The following is a 19,799-nucleotide window of genomic DNA, read 5'->3' as shown; positions in this document are numbered from 1 at the left end:
ACCTCTGCGAGCCCTCATAACCACATTTCTTTTTGCCTTTAAAGCTTTGGAGTAACAGAAATCTGCGAGGAGACACAGGCCAGCACTTTGCATAAATAAATAAAGCTGGAATCCATTAATTCCTCTCGTTGAAGCTGCCAATGTTTAAAAAATGCTGTAATGGGGAGGGGTTTTATGTACACCCTGTAGGTGTATTTAATTTTTTTCAGTACCTTATATATGCTTGTGTTTTCTCAGAGCAGTTATTGGCCTTTTACTTTTTCGGCGTGTCTGTTCTCTCTGAATTGTCAAAGCAGCAGCGATGATCAGGAAATAGGAACCACACCTGCCTATCTAACTGAGAGGTGGACCTCAAGGGAAAAAAAAAAAGAAAAAGAAACGACTCATAAAGTTTCAATTCTGCTTCACCAGATGAAATATTTATGGCATTGTCGCCTGTTCTTTATCGCCAAAACATTACTGCGTTCCTTGCTTGATTCATTGTGTCGTTGAGAATTGCTTTGGGAAATTTAAAGACAGTCTCTCTTTAGGTCAGCATTACCAAGCTACAGAGTTAAGAGTTATTTGTGATGCTAAGCAACAAATGAAAATGAGTGCAGGGCAGATATTTAAACATTTACTGGCAGACCATGGCTTGTAATTAATACAGCGTGTGGATGCAGCACTCATTGAAATAGCTCATCCATTTTGATAATTGTTTTAGGAGATTGGGTTTGTATAAATTAGATGGCAAATTATCTTCGTTTCGCAAATAGTGGTTGTGAATACCACAGTGTATTTGAGCAGATGGCATCCTCATGTTTTAGAGCTACAGAATGACCGAATCAAGTTCGACAGCAACTCTGAAATTGACTTCATTTTCTTTTTCTGCTTTCTTCTGCTCTTTTAAATAGCACTAAAATATGATCAGAAGTTCCACAGATAAACCATACTGGGAATAAAGTTAACTCTTCAGATTTTTGAGTTTCTAGAACAAAGCACAGGCATGACACAGGAAGAGATTGCTTGGCATCCTTTATTTTAACAGTTTGACAACGCTTTCGCCAAATTGAGCTCAAGATATGCAGCAAATTTTTAAAAAGACAAATTGGCGAAGCTGTGACTGACGGCGTTTTCTTTTTTTGTTGTTGTTGCTGTTGTTGTTTAGCTCCGTCTCCTAGAAAGGATATGTCCTGTTTATTTTAGGCACCAATGGGTACTCAACTGTCCAGGGGAACAGGGTGACAGGGCTTTAGAAATGAAAAATACGGTGCCTACAAGATCTGAAAATTGATCTTTTTGCGCCGCTTCCATTCCTCTATGGATCGGTGCATTATTCTTCTGGGGTGTAATACAGTACAGCGCGAGCGTCCGAGACAAGCCCGTATTAAATGAAAAGCAAATGACAAATAATGCTGCCTTAAGAACTTCTGTTTCTTCTCAGTACATTTTGATTAATCATTTGGTTAAGGAGAAGTTGTTTCAAGATGTTTTTCTGCATATTACAGTATGTCATTTAGTGAATAATGATTTTTTTTTTGTGTGTGTTTATGGTACATCTCCTTCGGTTGTGCCCTGGATGTCTCTGTGCTGTTGTTGTAACACATTATCCTGACTGGCGCGAGCCAGCGAAAGGCCCTGTTTGACGAGCGGCGCTGCTCAGATGGCTGAGGAGTTAATGCCGGGTTTTGCTTTTACAGGTTTGATGCCAGGTGATGAATGGCGCGGGGGAATCACCCCTCCGATTGAGTACAGGCCAAGCCGGAGGATTGCCTTTAGGCCTCCAGCGGAACCATCCGAGGACAGGATGGCAGGCACTCCATCAAAAATTAACCGGGAAAATGACTTTGTGGTTAGTACGGGCACCCACCGGATTTAATTACTTGTTTGTTTAAAGCTGTTTTCCACTGAGCCGTGCGTACGAATGAGCCTGCAGAGCACAGAAGGCACAGCAGCCTGCCTGAAATAAAAACCTCCCGGTACGCTCCGAGACACGCCGAGCTTTGCCAGTTTATTAGAACCCAGCGTGATGTCATCCATCATCCTGGCATCCTCCTCCTGCGAGTTGCCTTCTGAGGCCCAGCTCTCGGCTTCACTGGGGGAGCCTTCCAGTGTCTGTGTTCAGTCACTGCCAGCCTTCAGCAAGGCAGGCTCTTAATGGAGAAGCCTTTCAGATGAATGTTGTTAATCCCAGCATTACTGCTCATTAACGAACACATCCTTTCACATGGAGTTGTTACTGGGAGTCGGAAAGGGCATTAAAAGATCAGTCGGAAATTTATCATGGAGCTGACTCGGATATGAAAAAATGAGCAGCGATGCCATACAGCTGTCTTATTCAGCACCGCATAGTGGAAATGTTTATTAGCTAATATAATTATAGAACTGCGGGATCACTTTTTCAAATCAAGTCCTTGGAAAAGTAGAAGTGCAATAAAGGTGCAGCCTAGAAAGGTGCAGGATGAATTCCATCCACATTATGATTGCGTAGGAATATTTTAAAAATTGCGGCGTTCTGGGGTTTCGTGTGGTTCGGCCTTGCAATTCCAAAAGCGTTTTCTTTTTAGCACAGGGTTTGCTCGGGGGGGTGATGTGCAATCTGCAGGACTCCCTCCATGGCACATTTCTAGCACATCTGCCATTAGGGTCTCATCATAAATTCCAAGGCCCTCAGGCGCCGATAATCTCAGAAGTAACTTTGAGTACCCAAGGTTTTTCAGTCAAAGATGGGTAATTTAACACTTTCGCGGCCGAGATAAAGCAAAGCAGGGAGATGAAGCGGTTTCTTGTCTCTGAAACTATTGCATTCAACAGGGACAACCTAAGAAAGGTTACAAAACAGAGCTAGCCGATTTGACCTGTGTGGTAGCGAGTAGCTTATTGGTCCATGGGTTTCATCTAGTGCTTTTTTGAAGGAAGCCAGGGTATCGACTTCCACCACATGGCCGGATAGCTTGTTCCACACTCCCACCATCCTTTATGTAAAGAAGTCCTTCCTGTTTTCCAGTTTTCTTGACGATGACATAGGCGCCCCCACACACCGCTGCCTTCAGTGGAGTGTGTGTGCTATGTCAATGTCTTATTCTCGCCCTGTAGCTGAATACACGCACACACCATTCTAAAGGAATTGCAGCCTTTACAATACTGTCCCAGCCAGCAACAGTGCACGAAAATGGTCCTTGTGCTGTTTTTATTATAGTCTTTTACCCTATTGTAAAAGAACTCTGTTGGTATTTTAAATGTACAAGATTTGGTCTGTTGTTTGCTCTCACTGCTTGATTGTTTGTTTGGTATTAAAATATAGGTTGTCCTCCCAGAGATTTGGGGTTTGTCCTCACGAACTGCTTATTTCAAAAGCAGTTTGACCTCAGAACCTTACAGCAGCAATTTATATACCAAGGAATGAGTCAGAATCCGATAAACACAGACAGAAAAACATTCTGGTGAGCTAGGTGGAAGCAGCAATATTAAACAGTTTACTGCTTCTTTGTGAATTTTATCAGCTTGCTTGCTCTCCTAGATGCATCTTTTATTTGTGCTGTAAATTTTTTTTGTCTGTATAGTTGCCTACAAGATAGAAAGAGGTGAGGCACAGCCAGAGGAGCTGAAGAATGAGTGGACAGAGTGGTATAGTAGGTAGGTTTACCGAAAGTATTAATAATAAACATATAACCCCTGCATCTTACTGCTCCAGAATGCACTTCAGTGTGCAAAAAAAACTTACATTTGATAATAAAACAGAAATATTTTGATCTGTTAATTAACTGCTGTAATTGGTCCGTAGGAAAAAGAATACAGCCACAACAATAACCTTTAGGGTGGAAGTTCACGTTCAGCTGGTTTCTTAACCTACATGGATTTGAGTTTTTTCCAATTTTCCAAGCCCACAGCAGAATGATACATAATGCTTTCAGCAGGATTGGGGCCCAGCTGAGTTGAAATTGAAGAACATGACATCCCTTTAACTGTAATGAAAAGCCCTGTAGAATAAGGGCTAGGCAGCTGTCCCTGATAAGATGAAGCTAAGCAAATTGCAGTCTTCTTTTGATTAGTAAAGTGCCTTCTTATTTTGTCTTCTTATGCCCTGACAAGTGCAGATCTGTGGGTGCTTGCAATTCCTGTGAATAACAAAGAAACTATTATCTCTTGCACATTAAGTGAAACGATATACCTTGCAAACCTAAGATTGATCCATTAATAGCTATTTGCGGATTTTTTTTTAAAAAAAATGTTCTCTAAATGTCTCTATTAGGTGCTTTGGGGGATTTAGTAGACTGTTGCATATAGTAACATTTATGGGGTCTTCCATTAAAACTTACTTCACAGGCTTAAGTGCAAGATCCTAATACAGCATTGGACTCTGACATGTTTATACTGTGTTACTTGTGACAGATTGAACAGACATGTAGAGAAGTTCACTTGATTGATTTGAGGCTCTGCAAGAAAAGCCTGTATATCCTGAAATCAGACCTTCCATCTCCCTAAGACAGTGCCCCTGTGTTTTTGCCTTGTGCTAACCGTTCTGATATCAATAGCAGTGATGGAGAAGAACAGAGCATATACTGTATGCTACAGTATGAATAGAGTGAGTGGAGTTTGATGACATTCCTCATAAAGACTCATTCTCAAATTGCATTTGTGGAAATATATGTGTTTGTATTAATTATTTTAAGAATGTTATTGGATAGATACAGGTACCTGGACAGTACCATCCAGGTGGGTAATTGGAATTGGAAAAGTACCACAAGGATATACACTAGGGCTGCTGCTCTTCTTAATAAGTATCAGTGATATACAGTAGATTCCAGCATAGTTAGCAAACAAATTAAATTTGCAGGTCACCCCAAAATTGAGGGATTAGAAAACATTGTAGAAACAGAAAAAACAATTCAGAAAGATTTAGGGTGAATTCTGCCTGGGTGCATAAATGGCAGATGACATGTAATGTGACGTGCAGAGTGGTACATGCAGATAAGCAATTAGTTAATTAGTTAAAGTAATTTAACTAGAATAGTCCTTCAGTTTTTTTTCTGTTACTGTATCTAACACACTTCCCTGTGTTTACAAGATTGGCAGTGTTCCAAAATCACACACAACTTCTTATCTCCCTGTTTGCTAAAGATAACGTCTTTAAATACAATTGGTTACTTAGGTTCGTAGCACGCATTCCTATATAACAGAATAGAATTACATTGTAGCCCTGGTGTCCAGCAAACCAGTTCTGAATGTCCACCTTATAAAATAGTGCATCTTCTGCAGGAAAGGTGTGGACAAAGTTCAACAGAGTCCCTCGTAACTATACTGTAGAATGGAAAACTGAGCTTGAAGATGCTACCCATCTCGTTTTCAAGCTCAAGACAAGGCGAGAAAGTGGGAAAGCCACACTGAAGATTAGGTGGATGGTTGGAAGTGTAGTATTCAAATCAGGGGATGTTACGTTAAAATCACTTAATTAGTACATGTTGTATAGTAGTACGTTTTTGTACTTGTATGATTTTGCTACTCTGGAATCAGTCTAGATATGAGTGACCAGGTAAATTCCTGGGCTACTTGGAGGCTAAAAGAACTAAACCATTTTAGCCTCAAACAGACAACAGTACGCAGGGATCTGATTAAGGAGTTCAAAATCTTCAAAGCTTAACCCATTGGGCTTCTTCACAATCAACAATGAAACATCAGCCAGTGGACATGAAAGGTAACTTCACTGAAGTGATTGTAAAACTGAAGGGAGGAGGGAATTCTTCACACACAGGGTGGTGGGAGTCTGAAACTAGCTACACGTTGTTGGAGCTGATCCCAGCTGAGCTGGCGTTTGATGAACCAGGTATGAGAAACACTTGGATCATTAAAACCCTACCAATCAAAAGCGCTAGATGGGCTAAATGTCTTTCTCTGTCTTGCAACATTTATGAGGGATTGTTTACAAAATCTTCACTTTCATTGGGTTTATCAAGCTTTAGAAAAGTGAGCTTTTTGATCTTTCTAAAAGAATCTCCCTTTTGCTGTCGAATCAGCTTGTCCGTCTTTGTGAACACTGTATATATATATATCTAAACGTACATTATCTCTCTGTTAGAGTGATAACAAAAAGCCTGTATACCCTCAGGGGGCTGTAGGAGAGGCATCTATCACAGGCCATCATAACCGTTTCTAGGCTTGTTTGCATGTTGCATCAAACCACAAGATGGTAATGATAGGATACTTACTACAGTGACATGGAAAGTGCTTGTTACAGAGGCTTACAAACCCAGCACAGCGATGCAGGGTAGAGCTTTCTCGAGGTGGCAAGCGGAATGCTAACAAGCAAAGCACAATGGCTTTATTGTGTTGGCCTGGCTCCTAACACAGGACTAAGAAGCGCCAATTAAGCGTTGCCTGCTGAAAAGTTTCAGCGTCTCCTATTAGTGCGCTTGGGTAGTCCAGCTCCTGCTGGGTCGCAAAAGGGCCCCCTGCCCTCTCAATTATCTGTACATTTATTGGGCAGGGTGCTCTCCTCCTTACCCCCATGCTTTTTTGGGGAGGCCTTTTCTACGTTTTATGACAGCTGCACAATAGTTTTCTGTTTGTGAGGTGTGCGTGTGTGGGGTGAAGGGGAGCGCAGTACTGGGCAGTACTGTTCTTTCTGGGGAAATGTGAAAGCCGAGCTGTTTATCTTTTTAATGCCAGGACACAATCCTTTCAAGCCCTGCCCAGTAAGTGTGATTGGTTTGCTGAAAATGTCTGCAAACAAGAAGCAGAATGACAATATTTTACAATTATGTTATTTACATAGAGTTCCAATATTTTAGAGAACATTTAGGGTACATTCTTGAGTCGCATAGTAGTGTCCTACTCTTGTTGTTTTTTCAGCCTATTGTGAGTGTGACATATCCTGGGCTATCCATAAAATTAGCTGATGCCAACTATTGGCTGCACCCCTGTAAATAAACCTTTTCTATTTAAATTAACCACATCTACAGAGACTGACGTAAACAGTTGACAGCTATTTCAATGAGGATTAATTTTTTTTTTTGCAGAGTGCAATCGTTATTATTAGCAATAATTAGTTCTGTTTTTTTGCAGTTTGCAGATAATCTGTATGTTATATAAGGTGACAGCAGTTGCTTATTCTTATTTTTAGAGCTGATTTGATATACAACTAAATATTTGAATAACCTTAGTTTTTCACTAATAGCAACCAGACGTGATGTGCAATTTATTATATGTGTTGATTGTTATTGATGACACTGGAATACGTTTTAGAAGGAAACAAAAATTGACACTGCTTTAGCCTAACAGTTATATTATGAGAGTCACTTGAAAATATATCCATGGTTTCCTGCAGTTGTATACCGGCCAGACTCACTCGCCTAGCCACACAAATGCCAAAAAGATTTACAAGGATTCACACTGAAAAATCGTTCTGCAAATCATGTGCCAGCCAGCAGCCGCAATGGCACATAACTGCACAGAAGTGGGCATTAGTCTCAAGCATTGGGACCAAATCTCACCGTCTCACTTTTTGGACTGAAAACTGCTCCCATTTGCATCAAGTCTTTGTGGATTAAACCAAAAACTAAAGCAATGAGCACAACATTTTGAAACTGTTGTAGGATTGTGCAATTCCGTTCCTAGTAAGCGTTAATTAGCCAATGTGTTGTTGTTTTTTTTTGTATATGAATCAAAGTAACCATCAGTACAAATAGTATGCATTTGCAGTTTTTAACAGAAAAAATCCCACATGAGGGTTTTGCTCCCTTGAGAGCTACAGTATGTTGTAATTCTGGCTGCTGAATCATCGGGCCACAAATACTGTCTCTTTTCATTGTAAAGCTGGTGAGAAACAAAATTTCTTGAGAATAATAAACGGAGGGGAAGCCACTTAATTTTCAAAGAAAAAAAATGAAGACATGACCTCAATGAGTGCAAGGTAATGAATGGCTCCTCCAAGGCAAAATGAGCAAATGAATGTGTGTTTCAAGCACAAAGCTACTCCTCACGCAGTGTCAGGGGCTGCTTACATCTTTGATTAATCCTATATAATCCGACTAGTTATCTTGGCCAACTAACGTCTTGTTCAGGTTAAAATTGTTTAACTACAATAAAAAGATACTGTAGCTAGTTAGTAGTTAGTATCTTGCAAGATATTTTTTTTGGGGGGGGGAAACCTTTGCAAGACTTTCCTAGTTCAGTGGATTCATAAATGAATGGAATTTCATTCAATATTGTGGGGAGCTTATTTTGTGACTATTTAAAAGCCAAAACATTTTTGCAATGCAAAGTTTAGTTCCTTTGAACCGGGAATGTATCGGAGTGATAAACCCTCTGGAAGGGAGTGCTTGTTTTATTTGTTGAGTGAATTAAAGTAGGTGTTGTGCATATGACCGAGACTGTGCCTCTGTGGCTAGAATTTATAGTGCAGTATTTGTATTCTTGATTTTAACCAATCAATAATTAGCTGGGAGGAATTTAATCCTTCTGTCTGGAGCCGCGTGGAGATTACTTTGATCTTATGAGAATTTTCCAGATTACCCCCCGAATTAATCAGCAGGAAGTTTGTGATGCCAAAGTACAAGGAGACAGCGGAGAAAAGCACACAAAAAAACAAGCATCGACACAGTACCTCCCGTTATTTGTTTTGCTGTTTTTGTCCTTTCTCGGCCAGTTTGCTCGCTGTCAGGGAGAAATGCGGGGCATGGGTGCCATGTGAGACGAGCCAGTGGCTTTCTCGAAACCAAGCAGAATTATCCCTGGATAACTCGCTCAGCTGAACAAGAGCAGCGCAGAACAAATTAAGATGATAAACATTATTTTACACTGTTCCTTTCAGTGCTGTTGCCCCCCGGCGCTTGAGGGCTCCACTTGGTGAGAATCTGGCTGAATTGATAATAAACGCCACAGACATCTAACAGAACGTGCCAAGTTGCCATTTCTGAACATCGAACACAAGGAAACGCATTTCCCATTGAATGGGAGAAAGGAAAAACAAAAGGAGAAGGACGGGGACGAAAATGCTTTCCTTTGGAGGGGGGACGGTGCTTTCTTACTCCAAATGGCCATGTGATCTGCTATTTAATGTAAAGGATTAAAAGCTCGAATGGAATTTCAGCTCATTTCAACTTATTCCATCGGTGACCTTGAATTAATAGATACGAGTAAGTTAACTTCCGAAGACTGTAAGGAGAATCCAGAGTATCCGCGTCCTTCCATCTAAAATCCTATTCGGTCTTTGAAAAATTCCACGGCGCAAAGTCAGTTATTAGTGAAAAAATACATAGGGGGAGGTTAAGGATAAAATTATTTTTACTTAGGAGAGGAGAGCATGTAGCTCACCTCGCTTGCCATTGGCTGAAATAAGCCGGGGTATCGGCTTCAACAACCAGGGAATTCCGTTCCCTACTCCCACAACTCTTTGCGAAAAGAAGGACTTCCGGGTTTCAGTTTTTATTGTGAGGTGAAATACATTAAACAACGTAGTTTTTCTTAAATGTTTTCTTGAAAGGGTGGTTGTTCTCCATGTTTTTTACATCTATTTTGCGAAATGTGTGTATTACAAAAGATACAGCTTTCAAAGATAGCGGTAATAGTAATAATACTTCTTATAATAACTCAGATAACCTGTTGCTTTTACCTTAAGTATATTCTGTATTAATTCTTTAAGTATAATTAAATAGGTATGTTAACTATGATTGACTGAACGACTCCTAAGTACCGCCAAGTGTAGTACATTAAAACACAATGATCCTCCCACTAGTTCAGGTCCTGCCAATCACAGCACTTTGAAACACAAAGCTCCGCCCACACGTTTAGGCCCAGACAATTGCCGATTTTCTTCCCTTATTGTTATTTAAACCTGAAGAAAGAGGAATGCCAGCAATGCATGTTACTCTCACACGCACCTTTTTGGGTTAAGACAAGACATGGCAATTAAAATACTTGAATCAGATGGGGAATTGTGTTTGTATAAAAATACAAATGAGTCTCAGTTTGGATTGTTGCCAGTTGTGGCTTTCCTCCTTTCTGCACACACCTTTGTCTGTGATGACTCATGCAACAGGATTCAGGTTTGTTTTTGTGTGTCCTGCTTGTTTCTGAGGTCTCAGCTGTTTTGCAGCGCTGCCTCACTCTCTAAGAGTCTGTCCCAAAACTTCAGGGTCCAATCAGCTCAGTTTCAAAATGGTGACGGGGTGATTTCAGCGTCATTGTTCAGGTGCCATGTTGACAGGAAGATAAACTGCATTTTACTTCAGTTGTAAAGCAGTAATTATGTCAGGAAGGAGTAACTGGGAGCTGGGGGTTTGGACAGGTAAGAGGTCACAGTGATTTTGAAATTGGTCCCTGCAGGCTACACCAATCATCCTAATGCGACTAGCTCTGCTGAGGGAGTAATTGCACTAGGAGTCCAGTAAAGAACTGTGTGACTTGCTGTGTAATTGAGGATTATTCCCAAACCAGCTCGCAGCTAACTGCATTTCCAGTTATTTTTATCGCACAGAATGAGAATACTTTGATTACTAATACTGAACGCCTGACCAGTGGCTTCCACGTAGGAGCTTGATGACCGTATTCGATGAGAGCTCGTTAGCTCGGGAGCCAAAGTTAACATTTAAAAGTCATTGCGGCTGTCAGAGAGTCAAACCTAAGAGGAACGTGCAAAAAAATATTTCCAGATCCAAGTCTGCCCTAGATACAAAAGCATCTCCAAAATATAAGTGCAGCTGTAGTTTCTGTTAACACATTTTTATTCCGTCCACAATTTGTAGCGCCTCGTGGAGGACCAATGATGGTTTTTAATAAGGATATAGTACATGATTCCTTAACTTTGTTGCCCTCCCACGCAAAATCCTTGTGTTCTGCCGTGTTGATGTAAACGTCTTTGCACATGTGTATATTCAAGTGCGAGCTGTAATGTCTGCAGAAAATTCCATGCTTTCAATCCGTGAGAGAAGCATAAGAAATGAGATTACATCAAAGCAATCTTCTTCCTTTTTTCAGGGGCTTGTTATTTTCTAGAAAGAAGGTAAGGCGAAAAGGTTCTTTGGCACTGGCAGGCAGTAGACAGATTATATCAGCCACTTTATTTCGTTGGGGTTTTTTTTGTTTGTTTGTTTGTCTCCTTTACCTTGCAAAGTCAATGTGAGTTTAATTCTGCGGTGTGGCCTGCAGGAGTCCATGTGCTCTCCAGCTCAGTGTAGGTGACAGGGCCTGTTACATGAGCAGACTGCCAGTTTGTGCTGAGCCAACTTCCCAGCCCCAGAGTCGCTGTGCGCCTGTTTTATCTGCTGGAAACAGACACTTCTCAAGGCTTCCTCAGGGCCATTGGCAGAGGGTGCCTTAAGAAATTAAGACTCGATTTCTTTCGCTAAAATCCCCAAGTTTCCAAAAAAGCCCTCTGGACATCCCGTCACTGCACTCTGGGAACCCACTTTTGAAAATGTTTTTTTTTTTTTTTGAATTGGTTACCTTTTTTTCCCCTCCTTTGCATCGTCCTTCCCTGCCGATGAGAAGGTCAAAGAGGCGTTGATTCTCCATCAGGAGGGTTTCCACACTTGAGGCAAACAACCGATTTAAAAAGGTGGTGGAGCAACCGTGTGGGACTGCGCTCGGGATTCTGGACTCGTACTTGGATGACGGCGGTTTCGAATCCCAGATGAGACACAGCCGGTGTACCCTTGGAGCAAGGCGCTTCGCCCAGATTGCTCCAGTAAAACACCCAGCGGTGCAAATGGAAGTCGCTTTGGGTAAAAGCATCAGCCAAATAAAAATAAATTGGCAGTAAATTGGATCAGCACTGCTGCCTCACAGGTCCTGAGCTCAGCTCTGGTCTTCAGCGTTCTGTGCAGTGCACCACTTTAATCCAGACTTCGTCCATTTGCTTGCCTTCTCTGAACTAAACCCCTGCTCGCTGACCCCCCAGGAGCAAGGCAGGAGGGTTTAATCATGAGCAACCAGTTATAGTTATTTTGGACAGAGGTCAGAGACTTTGTTTTGTAACTCCCACCTGAACAGTAAATTAAGCGATCAACCTAATTACTTCCTAAAACGGGCATGTATAGGATTTTTCCTGATGGAATTTTACATTTGACTACGCAGCTTCACGGAACGTGCACTTACCTATACAGGTAAATCGCCTCCTAGCCACATTGGAAATATTAGAATTAAGTGGCTCAATAAATAGTTAGACTGACTATGTAACTTAGAATGTAGTTGCAGCAAAAACCAGAAGACACTGCATCCTCTGAGTCTGAGAGCACATACTTTATTTCTCGCTAGGAACTTTTTAATTTCTCCTCCTTTGTTGTTTATTATTACCACTGTAGTTATGTAGCTCAGCTTGCACCAGAAATGCTCTAATTGTTGTAGGATTAAACAGGCATCTGTGCCATTTAGAAAATATATTATTCATTAAGGCACATTTCTATCTCGGGGCCTAGTGGGTGGATATTTCTCTCCATTTGAGTGTTTCGTTCTGTATTTCTTTTCATTTTTTTTCACACAGACTACAAAAGAGACACATCGAGATGTGACTAGCCACACAGAGTTTCCATTTGCAAGCCTACAGCTATAATGACTGTGAAGCTTGAAGTTATAGAGAAGTTTCTTAGGAAAATAATGATGACCTGACTTAACTGGCAGTGTTCTATAGTAATTGAAAATGAGAAAATCTTGTTAACTTTGAGTGCACAAAAAAAAAACTCTGAATATAGAAGTTCTCAGTCTTGAGTAATTCTAAAAGTTTTAGAACTTTTTAACTATTATGATAGATTTAAGAAATATCAAAACATTGAAACAATGCAAGCTTCTCTTACAGTATGTACTGTAAGTTGAATTGTGCTTCACATACAGTACTGATAATACAATTGCCTGAATGCCAACTACATACTGTAGCTCCTGGAAATATCTGTTGGTTATTTTGCTGGTCTAAATATGTCAGGCGGACAGCTCTGTGAGTGGTGTTTGTCCATTGCCTCAGAGACGGCAGTCGGTAGAAAATCTGTAAACCTGCTTACTTTCTTTAATTGCACTGTTACACAAAGAAACACCGACTCCTATGTTAATTGAAATGACTTGGCAGAAAACCTCAAAGAGTCTCATTTTCCTAGGGACCCAAGGGCTTTTAGATTAGATAGTTTTGTAATTATGTTGTGTTTGCTTTTATAAACCTCGGAGAAAGAGCCCATTCTACTGATTTTTGTCTTTCTTGGAGAAGACATCTATACTGTTAAAAATAGAATGTAAGGCTTTTTAGTGAACTAAAATGTTTGATCAACTACAGTATAAGGAAATATTTTTATGTGTTTATTTCAAAAGACCTATTAAATGGGGTACTGTCCGTGACCATGTTTTATCGAGTACAATTTTCAGCTTCTTTGTAGCTTATTTTCTGTACCACTATTGCAGACAAAATAATCAAGAATACAAATGAACTGCGTCTGTTGATGTACAAAAGAGCTATAGCACTCAAGTCTGATGGTTTTTTTTTTTATTTTATAATCGCAAAAAGTTTTTCCTGTCGTTGAGTTTTGACAATTGTGTGTTTTTCCTGTTGCAAACCCTACAGCGCTCACAGGGGAGAAGAGGAAGCGGAGGCAGATTCCTCCAGCCCTCCCACCTTCAAACCGTCTTTTGACACGTCCCTGCACCTCTGCCCTGAACCTGGTGCTGCCCAGGCCTGTTGGAGTACAGGCTCGTGCCTTACCAACAGCACAGCTAACGTACAAGCTCCTGTGAGGCTGCCCTGGCTGACTAATCCCAGCCCACTCTCTGGCGTGGATCAGCCATTGGTGCCCTGCCACTTCTGGCATCCCAGTCGGAGTCGGCTAGTGCCCAACCCATAACATAACATCACTTTATCAGCCCTATACAATTTCTTGCATTAGGAATTCGTCTTTTTGCATACCCCAGCTTGCTCTCCATGAGACACACAGACAGGGAGAGAATCTCAGGGTCAGAGCGCAGGGTCAGCTATTGTACAGCACCCCTGGAGCGGTTGGGGTTAAGGGCCTTGCTCAGGGCCCCAGTGGAGTAGGATTCCTCTGCTGGCTGCGGGATATGAACCGGCAACCTTCCAGCCCCAGGCGCAGATCCTGAGCCACAGAGCCGCTGCTCCGCCCAGGAGTCAAACCCGCGTTCGCAGGGCCTGACTAATGCTCAGTCGCGCACCTTTATCTTTTGAGTCTCTCAGAAGGCCCTAGGTGTGGTCGAGGGACGTAATCAAAAATTACTAGGGGCAGTACAGCATCCCGTGAACAAATAGAATCTCTCTCTCTGTTGACACCTCAGATGCACTCATACTGTAGGACCTCACAATTTTGCCACTCTGCTACTAACGGTATCCTGAAACTGTCAGCCTCTGGTGCTATTGCCACAACAGTCTACTACTTATAACACAGATGGATCTGATGGTCTTGGGCCCATCAGATTATTTCTCAAGCATGGTCATGTCTTACAACATCGTTTAAAATCCATGTTATAATTTTTTTTTTTAAAGGCTGTTTAGTAGTTCAAGTTTATTGTTTATTGTCATTATACTCATGTACAGGTATATGGTATAATGAAATGCTATTTAGCTAGCTCTCAGACGATACGTAGTATAAATAAAACAGCAATACAATTGTATAATAAAAGAAAGACAGAGACAACAGGCAGTGTCCAAAACAACAACAGGCAGTGTGCAAAACAACAAAAAGGTAACAGGTAATGTGCAAAAACAACATCAGATGTGCGGACGTATTAAATGGGATATGGATTCGTAAGCAAATCATTTTGGCGTTTTAACACAGCTCACAGATAAACATACCTGGCTTGTTTATGTAATCACGGGACCTGAGCTCAGTATTTTGTTAGTCCAAGGAGCCCACCATTACTGTCGTCACACACTTAGGTGATGGGACAGGTCTGCAAGTGTTTCAGAACCTTGAGGGACACAGGCGATAACTCGTTCATGGTGCTCACAAGGACCCAGAATGTTATTTGATGGGAGAGTCAAACATTATTTGACTGTTCCTAGTGTAAGTGATCATACATACTGGATGTGTAATTAGGTCATTACATTATGAACACTCAATCGGATTTATATTTATTTTACTTTTCTAATGGCAGTTCTCCTGTATGTTTCTCCTAAATCTAAATGTATTAAGCCACTTAAACCTTTTCTTTCCTCCCCTTCAGTGCAGGCTCTTTTGGGGAAAGAATACTGGAATTCCTTTGAATGGTGATAATAATTGTCAAGCCACAGCAGCAGAGAGATAGTATTAATTATGTAAACTCATTACGCTAAAGACCTCCCTGTGGTTCTGCATGGCTTGCAGAGAAAACAAACCCAGAATCTCCTGTAGTTGGTTTATAGTTTAAGAAATGACCAACCCTGCGCAGTGTTTTTGGTAAACTGTGTGGATTATACAGTATGTTCAAGGTCTCACTTGATATCTGCGCCAACTGACAAACCCCTGTCCTCACAGTCTGTTATAAAATGGAGCATACCGTACTTCCTGTTTCTGGGAACATTGAACATTGAGTATTGAACTTTCACACAGGCCAGAGAAGCGCTCAGCTCTCGGGAGAAGTGTAGAGCATGAGTGGAATTATAACTCTATGGACCCTGACCTTGACCAAGACCCTGCTCAAGATAGTCCTCTTTTCATCTTTTCATGTATATAGAATACAGTACAGGACGGTCCCTTACAAGCAGGTTATGTTCCAAGGCTATGATTGAGAGTCAGTTGTTTGGAAACTCGTAACACATTTGTCACAGAAATGGTGTTGTAAATGTAGATCAGGTTTCCAGGCGAACCCACAAAAGACCATTTTTTTACCCACAATGCAGCGGAGAGAACGATTTTAGTCAGGCACATGCCCAGTCTCCTTCCTCTGAAAGCTCACTCATGGGTTCCGTTCCTTCCAAATCTGTTGACTTTTCTTGTTTCCTTCCTTCATCCCATGCACTACTGTTGCGCTTGTCATCCATGATTAGGGTCCATTTGAATCCTATTAATGATTTGGATCGCAAATGGTAGGCTCACACACACCTTTCACTCAAAAGGCAGCAAGCAGGTTGCGTACTGCAGGCCACTACGCTGCCACAGGTACTACGCAACTTGTTGCAGTGTCTTGTTTGCATGTGCCAGTTGGCATGCGTGTGCCCGAATTATCCTGCAGAGCTTTGAACGTTGGGAACTGTCTGTAATTAAAGTCTCACTGAGCAGTAGGCTTACCTCATACCTTTCCATCAGTGCTTGTTGTGGATTAGAGAGGGCAGGCACTTATTTGTTTGGGCAGTGTCTGTTTCCTGGGAATGATGAAGCTTGCACTTAAGTGCTATTTAAACCACTACTTTTGGAGTGGGAATTATTTTGTCCTTTTCAGCGAACACTGCCGGCATTAATCATGCGGCATTAATCACTCCGTGCTGTTAAATCTAACTCTGATCTTCACGCATTGAAACAGCAGAAGTGCTCCAATCCAGACTTGAACTTGAACCTGAAACGCAATGCTCCATTAGCGTGGTTGTATGTTTTTTCAACAGTGGTGTAGGCGCTGGTGTAAAAGAGAGGCAGTTTCAACCATGTTCAGTGCATGACAGACCCGTAAAAAGTCAGCATTAAAAAGCCATCTCCTGGGTGACAGTGCACTTCACTTATTGGTGTTTGTGCAAAAGGATGCCCCCTTATTGTCTTAGCGATTCATCATGTGTGTTTAGGGTACTGGATCTGGATCCTGAGATGAGGTTTAAACAGCTGAGTTTTATTGCATGCAAGGAACAGTAAAACCGAATTATTGTTCGAAATACAGGTATAAAACCTCCAGTTTATATAGCACTTTTCAGCCCCTTCTGATGTAGTTCGTTTCCATGGTAATGGGGAGAGATCACGGTGTTCGGACAGTTCCCAGACTTTGACCACTCTTAATGGTCGGGGGGGGGGGTCTCTAACTGGCATTTGGAATCCTTATCATTTGTCCCCCTTTCTTTCCATAACTCTAAGCCTGGAATGTCTAGTCTAGTTCTTGTGCAGAAAGGAATCAGTTAACCCCTTCTTCACATCTTATATCTTTCTTCAGTACTCAGTGTGCAAAAGAAGTGTTTGTGACTTAATCCTGTATGGAGTTTGTCGTTTGTGAATCTTTTCTGTTGGAGGAAAGGCTTGGTTTTTGTAGGCGTTTAAAAAATGTTTTAGAGAGTTCTCTTGTTTGTGCTTTCTTGTCCTGATGATGCTGTTGCAGTTGTCTGAATTCCTGCACCCAGTGTGCAGGTGATGCTGCAGCGTTCATCCTTCCTGGCGGTAGTGTTTAGGATTTTGCCTTGCGTTGCTGTTGGGTTCTCTTGGTCTCTCACTTGGTCTTTGAGAGTCATTGAATAAATGTGTAAAGCAGGGCTGCCCAAGTCTTGCAGGACTGTGCTCTAGCAGGTTTTGGGGGGTAACCTTAAATCAACACCAAAATCAGCTTGAGCTTTAAAACCTGAGGTCTGAACTTGGGGACCCCAGCACTCTGCGTTTATTTTCAGGGGCGCTCTGGACACCCTGTCCATTTTCACACAGTGGAAGTAGAATTTAGATTTCTGCCCTACATACAGTATGCATGATGTTATGCAATGTTATGCTACAAGAGTTTCCCAGTCATAGCCATTGCTAACTGCAGTGAATTCACTTTGCATTTAATCATATTGGACGATTATTAAGTGCAATGCATGGTGAAACATGACAGCAAGAAATGATATTGTTCTATTTCAGTGCCATTTCGAGCAGAAGCAATTATTTCTAAGCTTCTTTCTTATGATTCTATCTTCATTGAGTACTATTGAAAATTTCAAAATAAATGTAGTTAAGAAGGTATCGGCTCAGCCACTTAAAGCATTATGCAATTGTAAGGCGTTTTCTGATTGAACAATTTCCATATTAAAAAAGAAGGAATAAACATATGTGCTGTCTCTAAAGCAATAAAGCTGCTTGAGTAATTTAGTCTGAAATCCATATGCTTTTTTAAGAGTAATCTAATTGTCAAGATGGTTAAGATTCAACACAGTTAAAGCAAATTGCATTAGCACATTGTAATTTTGATGTGCGATTGAAGGTAGGAATTTGTTCTGAATGCTCTGTGGACGTTTGATTGAGAGCAGGGGAATTTGCTGTGTGTGAAGAGAGCAGTTACTGTACAGTGACATCAGACTCAACAGCACCCCGATGGAGAGGAGGGTAAAGTCCACACACCTGAGACCAGGTGAAGCCTGAGAATTGGTACCACTGCACTGCAGGAAGGAGGTCTTTATGTCTTTCCAAGGTCCATGAAATGAAAGCAAGTAAGAAGTGTCGCTGATTCTGCATTCCATGTGTCGGAAGAGTATGCATTGGGCTTTCCAGCAGCCTGTTGACACAAAACGATATTGGTCTTAGACACGTTTTGCAAAAGGCTACAATATCCAGTTGAGATATCGGACGTCAGTACTGTGGGTTTAGGAGCCTGGGGGTTTCAGACTCGGATGTGCAGATCCATAGCTATCACAAACTGTTCAGTATGAATAAAACAGGGCACAGCAACATGAGAAGTGTTACCAATTCAAATCAAGCCTGCTCTCTTACTTATCCTCCATATTTATACTTCTCTATTTGCCTGAAATCTGTAAATCTGCCAGCTCACTGCAATGAATTCATAATGTTTGGAGGGGGAGCTGCAGTGTTGAAGCTTGGCAGGTTATCAGCACTACTTTATCTATAAATATGTTTATTCAGTTTTCCGGGGAATAAGTACATTACATTCTATTTTAAAACGTTTTCCTTTTATCATCACTCATGTGTCGTATTTTATTTTTTTTCTACTTTCAAAAGAATTTTGACACTGCACTAAATAACTCTGTGAAATCGAATGTAATGATTTACAGTATAGTAAAATAATGTTGTTGCCCTGCTGACAGACCAATTTTTTTGGGGGGAACATGCTAGAACCAAATGGATTAATTTCCAAATTATTAAGAAGCAACACCTACGACAGCTATATGAGCTTGTGTACTTCACACTCTGTGTGGAACAAGCTTATTTTGCCTTCTGGCTTTGTTTCTGTAAATAGATTTAATTATATTCTCTATCAGTCATAGAGGATAAAATCCAAGATGTAAAATACCACATTTTCCCCCTGCTCTAAATAATTGTCATAAGGAATGGGTTTGTTATCAGTGGCAGTGCTGCATCGAATTTAACGCATGCATGCAATGTTTTACAGACATAAAAACTTCGGCCTTCTTTCTGCTTTTGATGAATAACCAAAAGGTCACATTTCACTTAATTAGATTATAATTAAAACACGTAATTCATTAACTTCATTCAAATACTTGACTAATTTGGATTAACAGCACATACCTCTTGTGTTTTTGAAGGAACTCTGCTGGAGTGAGGTTGTTTTGTGACTGGCTTCCCTCCATAAAGTTTTTGATATTATATTGAAATCGCATTGCATAAGAACATAAGGTTGCAAGCAAGAGATCGTCATTCAGACCAGCTTCCATTTGGAAGCCATGCATTGGTCCAAGGATCTCATCCAGCTGGTTCTTGAATGAAGCCGAAGGGCGATGAAGTGGCTGCCGCCGACGACAGATGGAGGATATTTCCGAGCGCGAAGGGTTAAACACCTCCACCTCGGATTTCTCCATGACAGCTGGAGGAAAACAAACCCCGTTAATAATGTATACAGGTGCCTTCTGTTTAGCAGCGTGCTTGCTAGGGCCCACAGGTCCAGCCAGAGTAGAAATGTGACTGAAATCCCAGATGCGGTGCTGCTAGCTGTCCTGCAACTCCCTTGACCCCTGCAGCTTGGCTTTTCGACTGGAGAAATGCAGAGACCGGCGAGCAAGA

The 19,799-nt window shown here is 41.3% G+C and overlaps 1 long non-coding RNA gene across 1 annotated transcript in view; it reads left to right on the top strand.

Moving 5' to 3' along the window:
* The first annotated feature begins 1,683 nt into the window (after positions 1-1,683).
* Positions 1,684-19,799, top strand: part of LOC148641185 (uncharacterized) — a 29,512-nt gene continuing 11,396 nt past the window's right edge. Inside the window, exons 1-2 of the long non-coding RNA XR_015930443.1 lie at positions 1,684-1,831; positions 3,543-3,615. This is a non-coding gene — a long non-coding RNA (uncharacterized LOC148641185). The remainder of the gene's footprint in view (positions 1,832-3,542; positions 3,616-19,799) is intronic.

The sequence above is a fragment of the Lepisosteus platostomus genome, chromosome 25 (genome assembly GCF_059453375.1).
Source record: "Lepisosteus platostomus isolate fLepPlt1 chromosome 25, fLepPlt1.hap1, whole genome shotgun sequence".
Taxonomy (NCBI): domain Eukaryota; kingdom Metazoa; phylum Chordata; class Actinopteri; order Semionotiformes; family Lepisosteidae; genus Lepisosteus; species Lepisosteus platostomus.
This window is presented reverse-complemented; position numbering and strand designations above follow the sequence as displayed.